A 16,484-nucleotide genomic window follows, 5' to 3' on the forward strand; every position below is an offset into this window, starting at 1 on the left:
TTGATGTTCGTCTACATAACATTGAGGATCATCTAAAAATTCCACCTACTGAACGTTCTCCTAGTCTTGAATTCTAGTGTTGTTTTAGGCTTCTAAGTTTGATTGTTATTGTTTGTGGAATTTAGACTTAATCTTTATGCATTTTCATGTAATTTCCTTTATCTTTAATATAATGAGCTTATTTTTTATATTTGATGCCTTTGTTGAGGGGGAGCTCATTTTAAGGGGGAGATTTTTCTTTCATTATTCTTTTTGCTTCTGATCAAAAAAGGGGGAGAAGAAATTTATTAAGGGGAGAAATAAACTTGAACAGGTACTGCTAACTTTGTGGTTGTTTTTAGTTTGTATGTACTGCAGGTAAAACTGAGTAGCTTTTAAAAGAGGATTTTTGATCATCATCAAAAAGGGGGAGATTGTTACCAATAAGGGAGTATTGGTAAAACCTGAAGACAAGTTTTGATGATGCTGCAAATTGTAATTCTTGATTGTAATAGGAGAATACTTAAAAAGCAACTTGTAGTTTTTGGATGTAGTAGGAAAATGATAAACATTGTAATTTCTACTGGTATAATCGATTATGGTCAAGCTATAATCGATTATCACATGTTTTTGAACTACAATAATCGATTATCATGAAGCAATAATCGATTATCACAAGTCACACTTGCATAATCGATTATCACTTCAAATAATCGATTATCACTTTTTGAATTTTCTATAACGGACTTGAATAATCGATTANCACTTACAATAATCGATTATTCATGGCAGTTGTGAGCTGACCTTTGGCATTCAGTGTGCTTGGCTATATAAGTGATTTTTGAAAGCTTCAGAAAACAACTTTTGTGTATACTGAGAAAGCTTAGAACACTGAGTAGTCAGAGGAACGTTCTTGAGAGCTTTGTTTACTTTGTTCCCTTGCTTGGTCTTGTGAAAGAAGAGGCTTACGTATCGTGTGTCGATAGTCGAAGTGAACTCTCTTCAAGTTGGCAAGGTTCTCTACCTGGTCTTGTGAAAGGAGAAGCTCGTGAATCGTTTGTCGATTGCCGGAGCAGGTTCTCTTCAAGTTGGTAGAGTGGTTCCTTTCATTCTATTTTTGTACCTTTTATTGTAATCTGTTAAATCCTTTTTTAGTGGAACTGTTAATCACTCTTTGTAGTGATTAACGACTGGACGTAGATTCTGTTGAATCGAACCAGTATAAAAATCCTTGTGTGCTTTTCTTATTTCCTATACTCATTTTACTTTAACGCACATCAACTGCTTGGTAAATTTTCTGAAAGAAAATTGTTTTTTATAAAAAGACTAAAATCGTTTCAATTGTGACCTAATACGCTTTACGCTCTCTGTGTTTTAATCCGCTACGCTAAACTTTTTTAAAAATTACCCCCTACGATACCAACAAAACTCTCATACTGGGATTTGATAGGTTAGCACAACCGTTGTTCTCTTCCATTTATCGTCATTACGAAATTGGGATTTGATAGCAAGGAAGAGAAAGGCATAAAGAATTGGTGGAAAAATAAAAGTTCATTCTTCCGGGAACCCTATTTTTTGTTCGAGCTTCTTATAGTTTAGGGGTTCAACAATTTTTAAGGGTTCTGCCATTTTTAGGGTTTTGATGATAAAAGAAATTTAAAACAAAGCAGTTCAATGTTTCGAAAGAGATCGAAGATGAAAGATATAAATAAGAATTTTAATTATGATTTAATAATTAAAGAGAGGTAGTGAGAACTGAGAGATGAAGCTAAGAGGGGACAAGTTTGCCAAATTTGTAGAGAGCACTATTTCGGTCCGTTGACGGGACACAACACACATCCAGGGCATCAATGGCAACCCCCATGAGCAACACCTCCGTCAACATTACCACTGCCACCACCTCCATCAACATTCAGGCACCCTTTTAGTCAGGGATAATTATCTCAAATTAGGTAAGGTCCTAGCAAGAAGATGTGAACCTCAAATAGTGAAAAACGGCAGCGACAACTACCCCCGACTTCGGCAGCCACTCCACACTTGAATAGGAAGATACACGTCAACCATCAACACAACCCTTGGTAATTTGGGAGCGGAACCCGACCTCGCCCCTGTCGGTGAAGATTTTGCAGCGCTCAACGAAGGCTGGATCGAAGTCGCGGTCAGTGGCTGTGGGGACTGCACAGAGGAAACCGTAGAGCTTGTGGTCCGTGAAAGAGGTGTGTAAGGTCGTCAACAGTATTCATAACTTTGATCGGTGGCAAGGTGGTGGCTGGCCGAAAATTTATTGGTCATAACGATGGCCATGGAAGATCTATAGAGGAAGGGGATGAGAAGCTGCCTTTCTTTTTTAATGGGGTACCATAGACCCTAAAAGATTTGGGCTTGAATATTTTTCTTGTTTTGTTTCTATTTCTTCTTTTTTGTTTTATTTGGGTTTAATTTTTGTTTTTTAATTTATAAATTACACGTAATGAGATCATTATTTGCCACGTCATTAAAAAATTCATAGTCAGCATACTAAATTTAACATCGTCTCCCAAACTTAACGACAAGGTCTAATTTGATTCAATTTTTCACAATAAAGGACCTAATCGAGAGATTTTAAAATACAAGGACCTATTTGAGACGATCCCACAAAAATAGGGATATCAGGAATGATTAAACCTAAAATAAAATTAGGTAGGTGGGTTGGTGGACCAACCCAGCCCACCATAGTTTCAACCCGCATGAGCCGGGTTTAAATGAACCGGGTTGAAATCAGACCCGCGTAAAAAAAAAATACAACTTTTTCAAACCCAACACGGCCCGAACCCATGGTGGACCCGCGAGTTGTGACTCATTTTGACAATTCTACATAAAACCCTCAAAAGCAAACTCTAAGAAGTACTATTAACATCCAATTTCATCCAAGACAATAAAAATAGTAATATAAAAATAAAAAATGAAAAGTAAAGAATAATAATAAAATATGTGTTCAATTAATGGTGGATAAAAAAGGACAAAAAATAAAATATTTTTTCTCTTTTTTTTTCTCTTTTTTAGACTTTAAATTAGCCCAAAAAGAAAAAAATATAACAAATAATAATAAAATAAAATAAGTCCAATTTGTTTCGTTAGTCCAATGGTACGAAGGTCTTAAACACATTTTCACCCTTTCTTTACTCTTCCCACCCCTCACATGACATCTTAGTTCGCAAAAAGAAAAGTGATTTTAATATTTCCAATAATAAATATAATTAATATTTGATATTATGCTATGACTTTCGGTGTCAAGTTTTTTTTTATAAATAAAGATTTGTAAAATTTTTGACAATAATTATAATCAATGTTTCAAATATTATTTAATTTGATTGATTTTGAAATATATTGTTATCTATTCATTTCCTATATTATTTAATTCTAATTAATTCATAATTAAGACAAGATTACAACTTGTTTCAATGAACTTAAAAAAGGGACAAAAACATAAAAATATAGAGAGACGCACAAAAAAAATGTAAAGAGACTAGAGGAAGGCTAGAAGGAAATACTAGGAGTAGAGTTCTCAAAACGGTTAACCTAGCCCGACCAGGCCCGACCCTCTACGGGTTGATGGATAAACGGGTTGGTTCATTGACCCACTTAATTACATTTTTTTTAAATAAAAGAAATTACAAATCTTTTATAATTCAAATCTAAGTAAATTTCACTATGATGTTTAATTAATCTTGAAAATAGGGAACTTAAATAATTTTTTCAAGCAAAAAAAATAAAAAATATTTTTATGAAATTAAAATTAAATTTTAATAAATAAAATTAGGTAGGTGGGTCGGTGGGCCAACTTGGCCCACCACAGGTTCAACCTGCATGAGCCAGGTTGAAAACTGACCCACATAAAAAAAATACAATTTTTTCAAACCCAACCTGGGTCGAACCCGTGATGGGCCTAGTTGATCCGTGGATTGTGACCCATTTTGACAACTCTAACTAGGAGGGGTAAAATACAAAACGAACACCAAGAGCTCAAGTTAAGTACCACACCCTTAAAGTCTTGTCCCATTTTTAGTCATATGAGTATGTGTCCATTTTATTTGTTAATATATGATTTTGCACTAATTATTATTAAATACTAATTTCATTCTATTATAATTTCATGTCTTCCTAATACATTCATCTCCATAAAGCATTGTATTCATTCCATTAATCTCCATAAAATTACCAAGCCAAATTTTCACATTCTATATCAAAACCTCAATTCCTTTCTCCACGAACAACACATCCAATTTCAATTCACAAACACCCACATTTTCTGTGAGCACCCCTAGTTTTTACCTCATACACCCCATATTTCATGTTTTCGATTTTGTCTGGGCTAAACCCATCACTTCTTCGTGGTTTTTTCCACTCATACACCTTCACTATTATTTTTGTCTTGGTTTGTTCTTCTTTTAGTTCATATACCCCCCATAGTTGATAACCCCACACCTCTATGTCTGTTTGTTTTTTTAATCTTGAGCTTGCTTTTATTTTATCCTGTGGCATCTCAATTTTTGTCGCACACACCTCTTACTAATTGCTCGCCACACATTTTACTATTATGCATCATTGTTAATTTTATTTTCTATTTTTGGATTTTTATTTTAGACACTTATTTTAAATTTATCATACTTATATAATTTAAAAATAATAAAAAATCAAAAAAATTAAAAATACAAAAAATGTCTTTTATAAAAATATGAGTACTCGTATGATCGTATGCATCGTCTTAATGCTCAATATTCTTCTTTATTTTTCTAAAATAATTAAATAATGTTTTAAAGGTTAAGTACTCATGTGACCATCTTCGTCGACCTAGTACTTGTTGCTTTCCTTTTTTCCACCATTCTTAAAATACCAAAAAAGTACAAAATCTTTATAACTAAAAATATTAACATTTTCAGACCAACGAACTTAAACAATTACATAATCCTGATATCTCATTCTCAATGAGAATATGTAGGAGTAAAGTTAATCCTTGTCGAGCCTTTGAAACAATTATTTTTTTGTTTCTTATAGTGTTATTTTTGAGGAAAATTAAATATTTTTGAAAACCATGTTAACTTTGTACAGTTAATTAAATGTATTGCTTTTAGGCAGGCACAATATGGTTTTCTATAATTTTTCCCGAATAAATTATGGTTACACTTGCTTTTTTTTTCTCTATTTTTTCTTCTTTTTCCTGTTCGTCATCCTATCATGATCGATTCTGAAAATACTAATTTAAGTCCGTAAATGAGACACTCGAGTTACCTAAACACTACGTGACACCTGAAACCCACTAGTGTGTCACCTGAGTTACCTAAACGATAACAAAAACTCGTAAACGCGACACCTAATTAAAGCTCACAAATGTTGTACCCGAATTACCTAGATTGTAATAAAAGTCCGTAAACTCGACACCTAGAGCTACAAACAAGGCACCTGAGTTACCTAGAAAGTAACATAAAGTAAAGACTGCAAACACGACACTCGAGCCTACTTAAGGTGGTAGCATAAAGTTAAGCCTGGTCGGCTACTAAAAAGTTTTTCAATGCATAAATCATAAGTTATACAAATTCATAAGTCACACATTCACATAAGGCAATAAAAATATCTTAATCATTAATGAATTCATCATTACAAAGTTTTTACAGCAGTCAAAGATGAATTAAGTTCAGTATGGTCAAAGGTGACCAACTATAAGTTGGCCAAAATGACGAGTCCACCTGTAAACACAAAGTCAGTTACCACAAACCAAAATGTCAGTTGCAATAAGTTTACTCCATCTGCTAATCAAACTTCCGAGCTTAGGAGGCTTGCGTACTTACCGAGCCTAACAAGTATACTAAAGAGTTTGACCTAACAAAACTCAATCAACAATATTAACCTAAAATGGTTAAATAACATAATATATGGTCATAATCTCAATAGTGATTACATTATATATTGATATCATAATATCTCTTTATATCATATATCAATATAATATATGATTAATAAGGTAAAATAGTATATTATTATTATTATTATTATCTTGCTAATTTATCTACATATAGTAAGTTTTTATTATTATTGATATTCCATATATTACACAAATTTCATAGGCTTCAAAATTCCTATAAATATAATGGTATTTCTCTAATAAATATAACATATTCTCATACTTATACATTCATTCATATAGATATAAAAGTCTTTTGACTGAAGTATGAAAAATCTTTTACAAATCAATTTTTTCCTTACTCACAACAAGATATTTAATTTTCGTTTTTAAGAGTATTCAAGCCACTTGGTTACAAATATTTACTCTCTGAATTCCCTTAAGAACAGAAATATATATTTTACTGATTTGAAAAACCAATTTATTAGATTATTTTAAGAGATAAACTGGTTATATTTACCTTATTTTAGAAAAAGCAACATGAAATTCGAGTGATAAAGCTGATATCCTGTACCGTGTCAACGTGATTCAACTCATTTCATTCGGAATTATTTGGGTATTCTGACTCATTTTCTCTAAGGTTATTGCTTCCTGCATCTCCATAATTATTAATTGTACCCCATACTAATAAAATTAACTTCCATCCACTATCGTTGTCACTGCTTTCACCATTGCTGCTGAGGAAGAAAAAACTCAGTTGCAAAAAGTCTTTTCCAAAACGTATTTTATTAATCTGAAAAGTTCTATGCATTTTACGTGGATTGTTTTGTAAAACTTATTTCAGAAATTTTATTCAGATAAAGTAGTTCTGAAAAAATCTTATTCAAGAAATTCCGCATAAAGAATAAAATGGTCATTTTGAAAATTTGTAAACTGTTTGAATAAATTATGGAAATACAGTAAGTAAAGGCCTTTTCTAAACCTCTAGACCCGTCTTGTTTCTACGGATTTTCTTTAAGAAAAAGAAAAAGAAAATATCTTTTTAATTAAAAAATGAATGTGAACGAAAAGGAAATATGCAAAAAATGGGTGATATAAAACCGATGTTGATCAGTAACAGGAATGAAAATAGGGTATGGAAAATATGACAAAGTCCTACAGTTATATATGTTATAGCCTAACGTTAACGTCTGATAATCTTGCATTTGTTTGTTGCGGGCACGTCAATGTGAAATTAACTGTATTTTATAAGCAAGTACAACCTCAATGACCTACTAGTCTAAAGACCGAGTCAAATGTGTTTCTAATTTATTACTAACTATTGCTTTGGAATTTTTTTGTTCTCTTTTATTGTGCACTTCAAAACCATTTCCTTTTGGTTGATTTATTCACATTTGGGTTCTTGTTAGGTGTTAAAAATAATAATATTTTATTCAAGTTCACACTTTGCTTAGGAACTGCTTGCTTGCACTTAATTTTCTATTTATGTAAGATTTACCAACATCTTTACTTGATATTATGTTAACAAGCATAGGAATGAGAATGGGTGGAAAGTGAAACCGAGTTTCACTCTCTTCTTTTCACCTACTTTAAATTTAAACTCCTCACATTTAGTATTTTATCATTTTATCATGGAATTCCCCTACGTAATAATGTAAGGACCTAAAAGTAAATATATTAAAGGAAGAATAAAGACGGATGGAAACAATATTAAGATAAAAGAGGTGGACTCTTCATTAAAAAGAAAACAGTTTTAATATTTCTGTTACACTTTCTAAAATGTTAAACTCATCTCATTTTTCTAAGAACGCTTCTCTCTCTAGAACTTCAACCCTTACTTCTCTCTGCTTTCTCTCTATCAAATCTTCTTACTGAATCGGTACATTGTCATTTAGGTGGTGATCACGCACTCCCGAAGTCAAGAGCTTCGACTTGAACCGATCAAGTTCGAGTTTTTAGCAGGTAAGTAGCTCTTCACCGTTCTCCACTGTTTTTGGAGCCTAAGGCATACTATCCACTTTTTACATGTGCAATGTTCCTCCCCTTTTCTGTTTTCTTCAAAATATTGAGCTCTAAGAGTTGTTTCCATCACCATTTGGTGGTTTGTAGGGTGTTGTCTAGGTCTTGGCTGAGATAGGCATTGTTGGGTCATTCTCTTAAGCTAAGCAGTTCAATCTCTAGGTAAGGGGAGCTAGATAATTTCTGTAAATGTGTTGTATGATATATATGTGTGTTGCATTATGATTTGGTATGTTGCTTGTGCTTAAATTTTATGGTGGAAGTCTCATGTTCTGAACTGTGGAACTGGTGAATCTGTAATGTGCTTTTGATGAATTGTTCTTGACGTGTTTGATTTTTGGATTGTGTATGTTAGAGGTGTTAGTGATGATAAAATTGTTGTAAGAGTTTTTGGATAGAAACTTGGTAGTTTGGTACTGGTTTTAAGGTCTTTGGAGAGGAAGTGAGGTGGTGAATTTTAGAGTTAGGGGTTTGGGGCATATTTGAACTGTTAGGATAACTTAGGCAAGTTAGTTGTGACTAGTTGGGAGAGTCAAAGTGGTCTAGAACATGTGGCTATAGCAGAATTGAAATTTGATCTCTAGGTTAATGATCTTGGTGCTTTTGAGTGGAAACCAAGTATTAATCACTTTAGAATCATGGTGGGATGTTTAAATTCATTTAGACAAGTGTAATAATGTATATACCAAGATCTATGATCATTAGAACTTGAGAGAAATATCTAGAATCGGTAAGAGAGTGGGGAGCCTGCATAAATCTGCAGAATTAGAGTTTGTAGATTATGCAGACTTGCTATGCGGATTGTCTCGCATAACAAGTCCTCCATAGGGGGTGCTCTCTGTTTTGAGCCACTCGTTATGCGAAAGAGGTGTGTTGTGCGAATGGCCAAACAGTGGTGCTCCCTGTTGGATGATTCGCAAGGCGAATCAGGTGCGCCTTGCGACTAGTGCTGGCCTGGAGCCTTTGCCAGGGTAATTCGCAAGGCGAGAAGGAGAGTGTGCGTTATGCGAATGACTCTGGAGCCTTTGAAATGGTAAGTCTATCCCTACACTCAAAGCACTGTTCATGCTCAAATAGAGAAGAACGATGTGAGTGGTAGAGGGAGGTCCTCGTCTATAGTCTTAGAGTTTAGCTATAGAGTGGTATGAGGATTTACCTTGCATGGTGTTGGGGAGGGCCAACTGAACTATGCAAGTGCAAAGACTACCAATAGTTCGACAGTTATACAAATCCGGATGAGTCGCGTTGAGTACTTGATGCATGGTTAGAATTGTATGTCTTTAATTGTTTACTTTGTATGCAACTAAACATGATGATACTAATTGATTTTGCTATATGTATATTGTTTGTTTATCTAGCTCACCCTTGCTTCTGTGTTGGTGCGTTGTTTATGTATGTTTTTCTTTTGCAATGATCATCCACTTGGATGTGAGCAGATGTTGAGGAGGTGCTCTAAGCAAGTACTAGAGGATGTTGATGCTGCAATTTAGTCTTCTTAGGATTTCCTATCTTTGAACCTATGTCATTTTGAATACACTATCCAATAGTATGCTTAAGTTTTAAATTCTGGAATTGTTTTGAATGACTGTAACTTTAATAACTTAACTGCTAGTCTACTCCGACTACTCTCCTATATTAAAAATAAACCTCTAAATTATATTTTGCCATATATATATATATATATGATGTCACAAATAATATATAGCACTATCTTTACTAAAAAAATTCTTATTGGTGAAAATTATTTTATATCAATTGTTGTGTGAATATCAACTTCTTGAAGGAAATTTTTTATATAGATAATTATATTTTATTTAGAAAAAGACATTTATGAGATTGATGTGAAATAATATTTTATTAAATAAAAAGACACAAATGACATTTGCTCACTCTCTTAAACCTAGTTGATATTTTTGTATACTACATGTAATTTTTAAAGTTTATTTCCCAATTTTTTTATAGTATGTTTTATATATTTATCTAAGTAACTTTCACAATGTGTTAATAAATAATTACTTTTAAATTAATGTCATCCATTTTATTTTTATATTTTATTATTTATTATGAGAATTGTCCAAAATATTTATACTATCGGATAACAATGCATATCATCAAAATTATTGTAATGATATACTTTTAATATTGGCATGAAATAACATAATCTTAAAAAAAAATATATAAAATAAAAATAAATAAAAAAATCAATTGATATATACCATGTTTTCCTCTTTTCATTTTAAAAATATATAAAATAAAAAGAAATAAAAAACTTTTCTTCTTAAAATACATCATAACACACTTGAAAATAATTTGTGCAAAGACAAGAGTTTTAATCGATTTCACCAATAATGTAATCGACTTGAAACTTATTGTTTTGCCACACTTTAAAGTTCATACAACATAAGCTTGGTGTTTGTGGTTTTTCATTTCTGAAAACTCATATTATGCATACACGAATAAAAACACATTTCCAACACAGTAGTATGCAATGATCAACACAATATGTTCACAATATGCTTATAAAAATATAACACAGTAAGCATATAAGCATGTAACATGTATAACATAGTACATACACATGTGTTATTATTAATTATGTGTTGTCATCATCAAAAACACAAATATCATTGAGATTGTGGGTTCATCTAAACTTGTACTCCCCTTATCAACAATCTCAACAAATATGAAAAGTTAGATGTTGCACATGAGAAATTAAAAAGTGAATTTCATGAGTTGCAAATTAAGTATGGAAAAGCTTTAGATGAAGAAGTATCTTTGAAAAATAAAATTTGAAATCTAGAAATGAAAGAGTCTATTATTATTGATAATCCTCTTGAATGTTTGTCTTGTAAGAGTCATATGTTTGATATTCACATCTTGGAAAATTTGCTTAAGAAAGCTACAAAATCTGCATCTTGTGTGAAAACTGATATTAAAAAGGACTCTTTCAAAAACAAAAATGTGTATTTTAAGAAAAATCAAAATAGGAGGACACATAGAGTTTGGCTCCTACTATGTCTAACATCTAATTGCTAAAAAAATGACCTTTTAGATTTAATTTTGCATGTTCTAGTAGAGGGTTTAACATTTGTTTTGAGGGGGCCCACATCTTAATGAGTATAGACGTTGTAGACAAAGATTGGCCAAATTTCTCAACCAAGAGAGGGGTGAATTGGTTTTGATTTATAAAAATTGTTCTTTTAAAACTCTTTTCAAAATCTTTGATCCTTTTCTTGGAATGCAAGAAAAATAAAGAAAGTAAGGAAATGAAAGAGATAAAGGATAGAAAGAACAACACCACATTTTATACTGGTTCAGCCATGCCTACATCCAGACTTCTTTCAATCAACCTGAGATTGAAAGGATTTCACTATATAGATCGAGTTCTACAACAAGAAATGCAGAGACACCCTCTCAATGTACTCTCCTCTCTAACTCCAAATCTACTATAGTAAACACACACAGAAAGAACAATCCTCTTTCCACAAACCCTTTGAGATACCCTTCTCAAAGTCACTAGAACTCCAAAGTTCTCTTCCTACCCAACAGCAACAGGGAAACAACAATCTTCATAAGATGCAAAGGAGTCCTGATCTTACAATAGAACACCTAACAGTCCAAATTTGATCTGACTTTAGGAAAGGAGTCCTTGATTTGATTTCAAATGAAATGCTTCTTGATTCTTGGAGAAGAGACACTCTTGCAGTTTATAAACTCAACAAACTTTTTCAGATATGAAAGATATTATTCCAAAAGTTCTTTTTTTGCAAAGAGCTATGTGTCTATATATAGATATAACAGTACTGACGCAAATTAATTGATTATGTTATTAATGTAATCGGTTAAGCAATTAATAGTGTTGTAACAAAAATACATTAAACGCATTTAACATATTAAGCATGACATGTAATTGATTAAGCAACTAATGTAAGTCAAAGCATTTTAAAAAATATGACTGTTATGGTAGTTATGAGTTATCAAAAACAAGTTTTCAAATCACATGAGCTTTAACCGATTAAGAAAAGAGTGTAATCGGTTAAGTATAACACTTAAGCAAATTTTGAAAACTTTTTCAATCCAAAACTCATCAATGCACTCAGCAAACAAGTATAAGCAAAGACACAAGTTTTAATCAATTATCCATTGTTAAGTCCCTGGCAAGTGTACCAGATCATTATCAAGTAATATAAACGGGTAAGTCCGAGTATCGTTTTCCCAAAGGACTCTTAGGCCTTAACTTTTATGTAACCTAATCGCATAAGACTTGAGAAGAGAATAAATTTGGTGGTTATATGCAAAGAACAAAAATAAACATGCAATGCAGTTGATTCAATTGGTTTTGTGAAACTATGGATGAATGGTGTTGTTGGGGTTTACAATTTCATCTTATCCACTCTCATATATCTACTCTTCTTATTTAATTCACTTATTTATCTAATTGCCATGCATACTTTCTTATTTACCCTTAACCTAATCCCTTGGTGAATAGGGCCTATTATTAATTACCGGCTAGCTATCCATAGCCTCCCCTAGTAACCAATAATGCAATGTGATATGAAGCAATTACAACTGATCGTCCTACCCCTATCCCTAGGCGATATTGGCATAATCAAGGAATTTCCCACCAGTTCATGACATTACCATACATCCTCATATCAATAAAGACAAACATCTTTTACTGAATGAGTTAAACAATAAAAGCATTGAGCACAGATGAGACCCCAACAATTGATAAACAAGTATATGACAAGCATACGAAATAAATAAGAATTTGAATATATGAGAGTTTCAAAAGATTACATTGTTCCCCAACAACAAAGGGTTTAGTTCACCATAATCATAGTGAAACTAGATTAAAATAATGAAAGAATGGAAGAAATAACCCTAAACTTGGTTGAATGGAGCCTAAGCATCCAAGGAACCTCCTCCAAGGTGTGTGGAATAGCTCTGGAGGTTTCTCTCTGCCAAAAGAATCCCCTTCTAATTCGCATTGGGGCTATATATAAGCCCAAAAAGATAACAGATAGATTACAGAAAGATTTACAGAATCTAACTAAAAAAATAGACAACCACCCAGGCGCCTAAATTCACCGCTCAGCGGTTTGCCTTGTGCCACTTTGACCGCTCAACGGTCAGTTTTGCCGCTGAGCGGTTTCCCTCTAATCGCTCTGAGCGCTCAGTGGACCATTTTGGTGCTCAGCGGCTTGCTTGACCCTTCTTTTCATCATTTTTCTCCTTCTTTCATGGGTCTAAGTCCACCTTACTTCACTTCCATCTTTAATTCATCTAAAAACCCTGCAACACAATGCAAAACAAGCATAATATCGCTAAAACCAACTTTTGACTCTCACAAGACACAACTAAGTGTTTTACTTTATTTAAAGCTCATTCTAAGGCATAAAGGGTGTGTTTTACTATCAAATTTAAGTATGAAAATAACGGTTTTTAGACCGTTATCATCCATATAATGTAATCGATTAAAACTTGCAATTTTGCCACTGTTAAGCAAATATTGATATTTGATGAACCTAACAGATTACATAAACATTGTAATCGACTAATTCATGCAGATATGCAATGTTCAAAGAGTTTTATCAATCTAAATCAATGAATATGCATGTCACATGTATAATCACATGAATAAGCACAGGGAATATGCATAACATATAGTTCAAGCACAGTTACAGATATAAACAACAGTTTTGCTATATGTGTGCAAGAAATATATTTTAACATTTTTGTTGTTGTCATCATAAAGAAACTATTAAAACATTTATGTTTTTATCATCATCAAAAACACATATGGGATGTATGGGTTTAGCTTTCACAGAGCTCTCCCTATCAACAATCCCTTTTTTGATGATGCACAACCAGAAACTATTTTTCTAGTTACTTTTTCCCCATTTGGGCATTAAAAAAAGAGCAACTTAATTAACAAGAAAATAAAGTGCATTTGGAAAATATAAGAGATACATCAAGAAGTTCTTATAGATCGTTTGCAGAATCTGATGCTCCTCCTATCACAATGCAATATCACTTTTAAACAGTTTGAACAATGAAGTGATGTATAGCAATTTAAATCAGAGCTCAAAAAAACACTAGATGAACACATTATATCATTATAATAATGACAGAGTATTAATATCACGGAATATACAGAGTTCATGATAAGGTTTCAAGCAATAGGATTTAATAATTTGTATCAGAGTAAAACAATGCTTGATGCAATTATGCTATCATGTGTAGTTTTCAAAATACTCAATATTGTTATGCAGCAAATATGAAGTACAAAGTATATGAATGCATGATATCCTTTCATATTGTAGCAGAATGAATATATCAGTAGAAATGATTTTGCAACATAAAGTGCAATGTTCAAAACATAATGCATATTTCAATGCAATTTTGAACAGTATGCTACGGTTAATCTATAAAATATGCTTAAGATGAATAAGAAAACATTTATAGTATGTTAACCAGATATAAATCAGTAGAAATGAGTATAGAACCATGTATGCGACTTTTAATCGATTTCGCTGAGAAGATAACCGATTGACTCTACTGAACAACAATCAATCAATTACAAACAAATGTTATGATCATTTCAACCTGTCAAATTCTGTAATAGACCTGCAAACCACAACTTTCTCAACATTGTTGAGTGTTAGTCCAGTTATACACAATAGTTGTGATGCAATTTGAAATATCAAATAAGTATGAATATGCAATGTAGAATATGATAGTAAAATAACACAGATTGAACTCATACATCAAATTCATCCAATCATATTCATTTATACAACTTTGGTCAGTATGCCAAGCTCATTTCTTATAGTGAAAAATCTATCTTTAGCAAGGGTTTTGTGAAAATGTCAGTCCACTAATGTAATGTATCAACAAATTCAATCTTTATTTCCCCTTTAGAAATGTGATCTCTGATAAAGTGATATCTAAATTCAATATATTTCATTTTAGAATGCAAAATGGAGTTTTTGGTTAAATTTATGGCATTAGTATTGTCACACTTCAAAGGTATATGATCTAAATGAATGCCATAGTCTTCAAGCTGACTCTTTATCCAAAGAGGCTGAGCATAACTGCTCCCTACTGCAATGTACTCAGCTTCAGTAGTGGACAATGTCGCACAACTCTGTTTCTTTGAATGTCAAGTGATTAACGAACATTCAAGAAGATGGCATATGTCACTGGTGCTTTTCCTATCTAGTTTGCAACCTCCAAAATCTTAATCACTGTATCCTTCAAGAGACAGATTTGCACCTCTAGGGTACCATTATCCAAGAGTTTAGTCCCTTTAAGATATTTTTAAATTCTTTTTACATAGTAAGATGTGATTCTTTTGGACATGATTGAAACCTAACACATAGGCAAACATTGTGCATGATGTCAAGACAATTGGCAGTAAGATAGAGTAAAGAACTAATCATACCTCTGTACATCTTTTTATCAACATCTTTACCTTTCTCATCCTTGTCCAGATAGCAATTGGTTTCCATAGGTGTGGTTGCTTCTTTGCTCTCATTCATTTTGAAGATCAATGCAGTATTTTGATTAATGTATGAAGATCAGTGGAATATTTATATTGATGTATGAAGATAGCATTTTCTTCCTGTTTCACTTGTAATCCAAGGAAGTAATTCAACTCTCCCATCATTTACATTTCAAATTCCTCCTGTATAATTTTTGAAAATTCCATGCACAAAAGTGGATTAGTAAAACCAAAAGTTATATTATCTACATAAATTGTACAAACAATAAATCCTTTCCAGATTTTTTTATGAAAAGAGTTGAGTCAACTTTACCCATTTGGAAATATTCTTTTATTAGAAACTCACTCCACCTTTCATACCAGGACCTTGGAGCTTGCTTGAGTCCATACAATGTTTTTCTTAGTTTGAATACATGGTCAGGAAACTCATAGTCTTGGAAGCTAGGAGGTTGTTCTACAAACACTTTTCTTTGATATAGCCATTCAAGAAGGCACTCTTCTCATCCATCTGGTATAGCTTGAAATTCATCATTGATGTTATTGCTATGTGAATTCTCATTACTTCCAATTTGGCCATAGGAGCGTATGTTTCATCATAATCGATTCCTTCCTCTTCGCAGTACCCTTTGGAAACTAATCTAGCTTTATTCTTAACAATTGTTCCAAAATCGTCCATTTTGTTGCGGAACACCCATTTAGTTCTGATTACCTGTTGAGTTGTCTTTGTAAGACCCGTATAAATAAAATGATTTCTTTCCTTAAGCAATTTAATTTTGGTGGTATTAGATAATAAATTTTGATGTGAAACATTGTTGAGAAATATTTAAGGAAGGGAAGAAAATTAAATTAATAATGGTTTTATATTAATTTTCGAAAAAGCTTGGAATCGTATTTAAATATAATTGTTTGCACTATTATATTAGTGGATGGAGCTTGGTCTAGTGGTTGTTGTGTGTGCATGGGAGGGATGTGTGTTTTGTCTTAAGTTCTAACCCTCCCAAGAGCAAAAAGGCTCCTAGTTTATTTTACTTTCCACCTTGTCATGTGGGTCCCACCATGAGGTAAGAAAGATGAAATTTTATGTGTTTGGACATGAAAGTA

This window comes from Vigna radiata, chromosome 8 (genome assembly GCF_000741045.1).
Source record: "Vigna radiata var. radiata cultivar VC1973A chromosome 8, Vradiata_ver6, whole genome shotgun sequence".
NCBI lineage: Eukaryota > Viridiplantae > Streptophyta > Magnoliopsida > Fabales > Fabaceae > Vigna > Vigna radiata.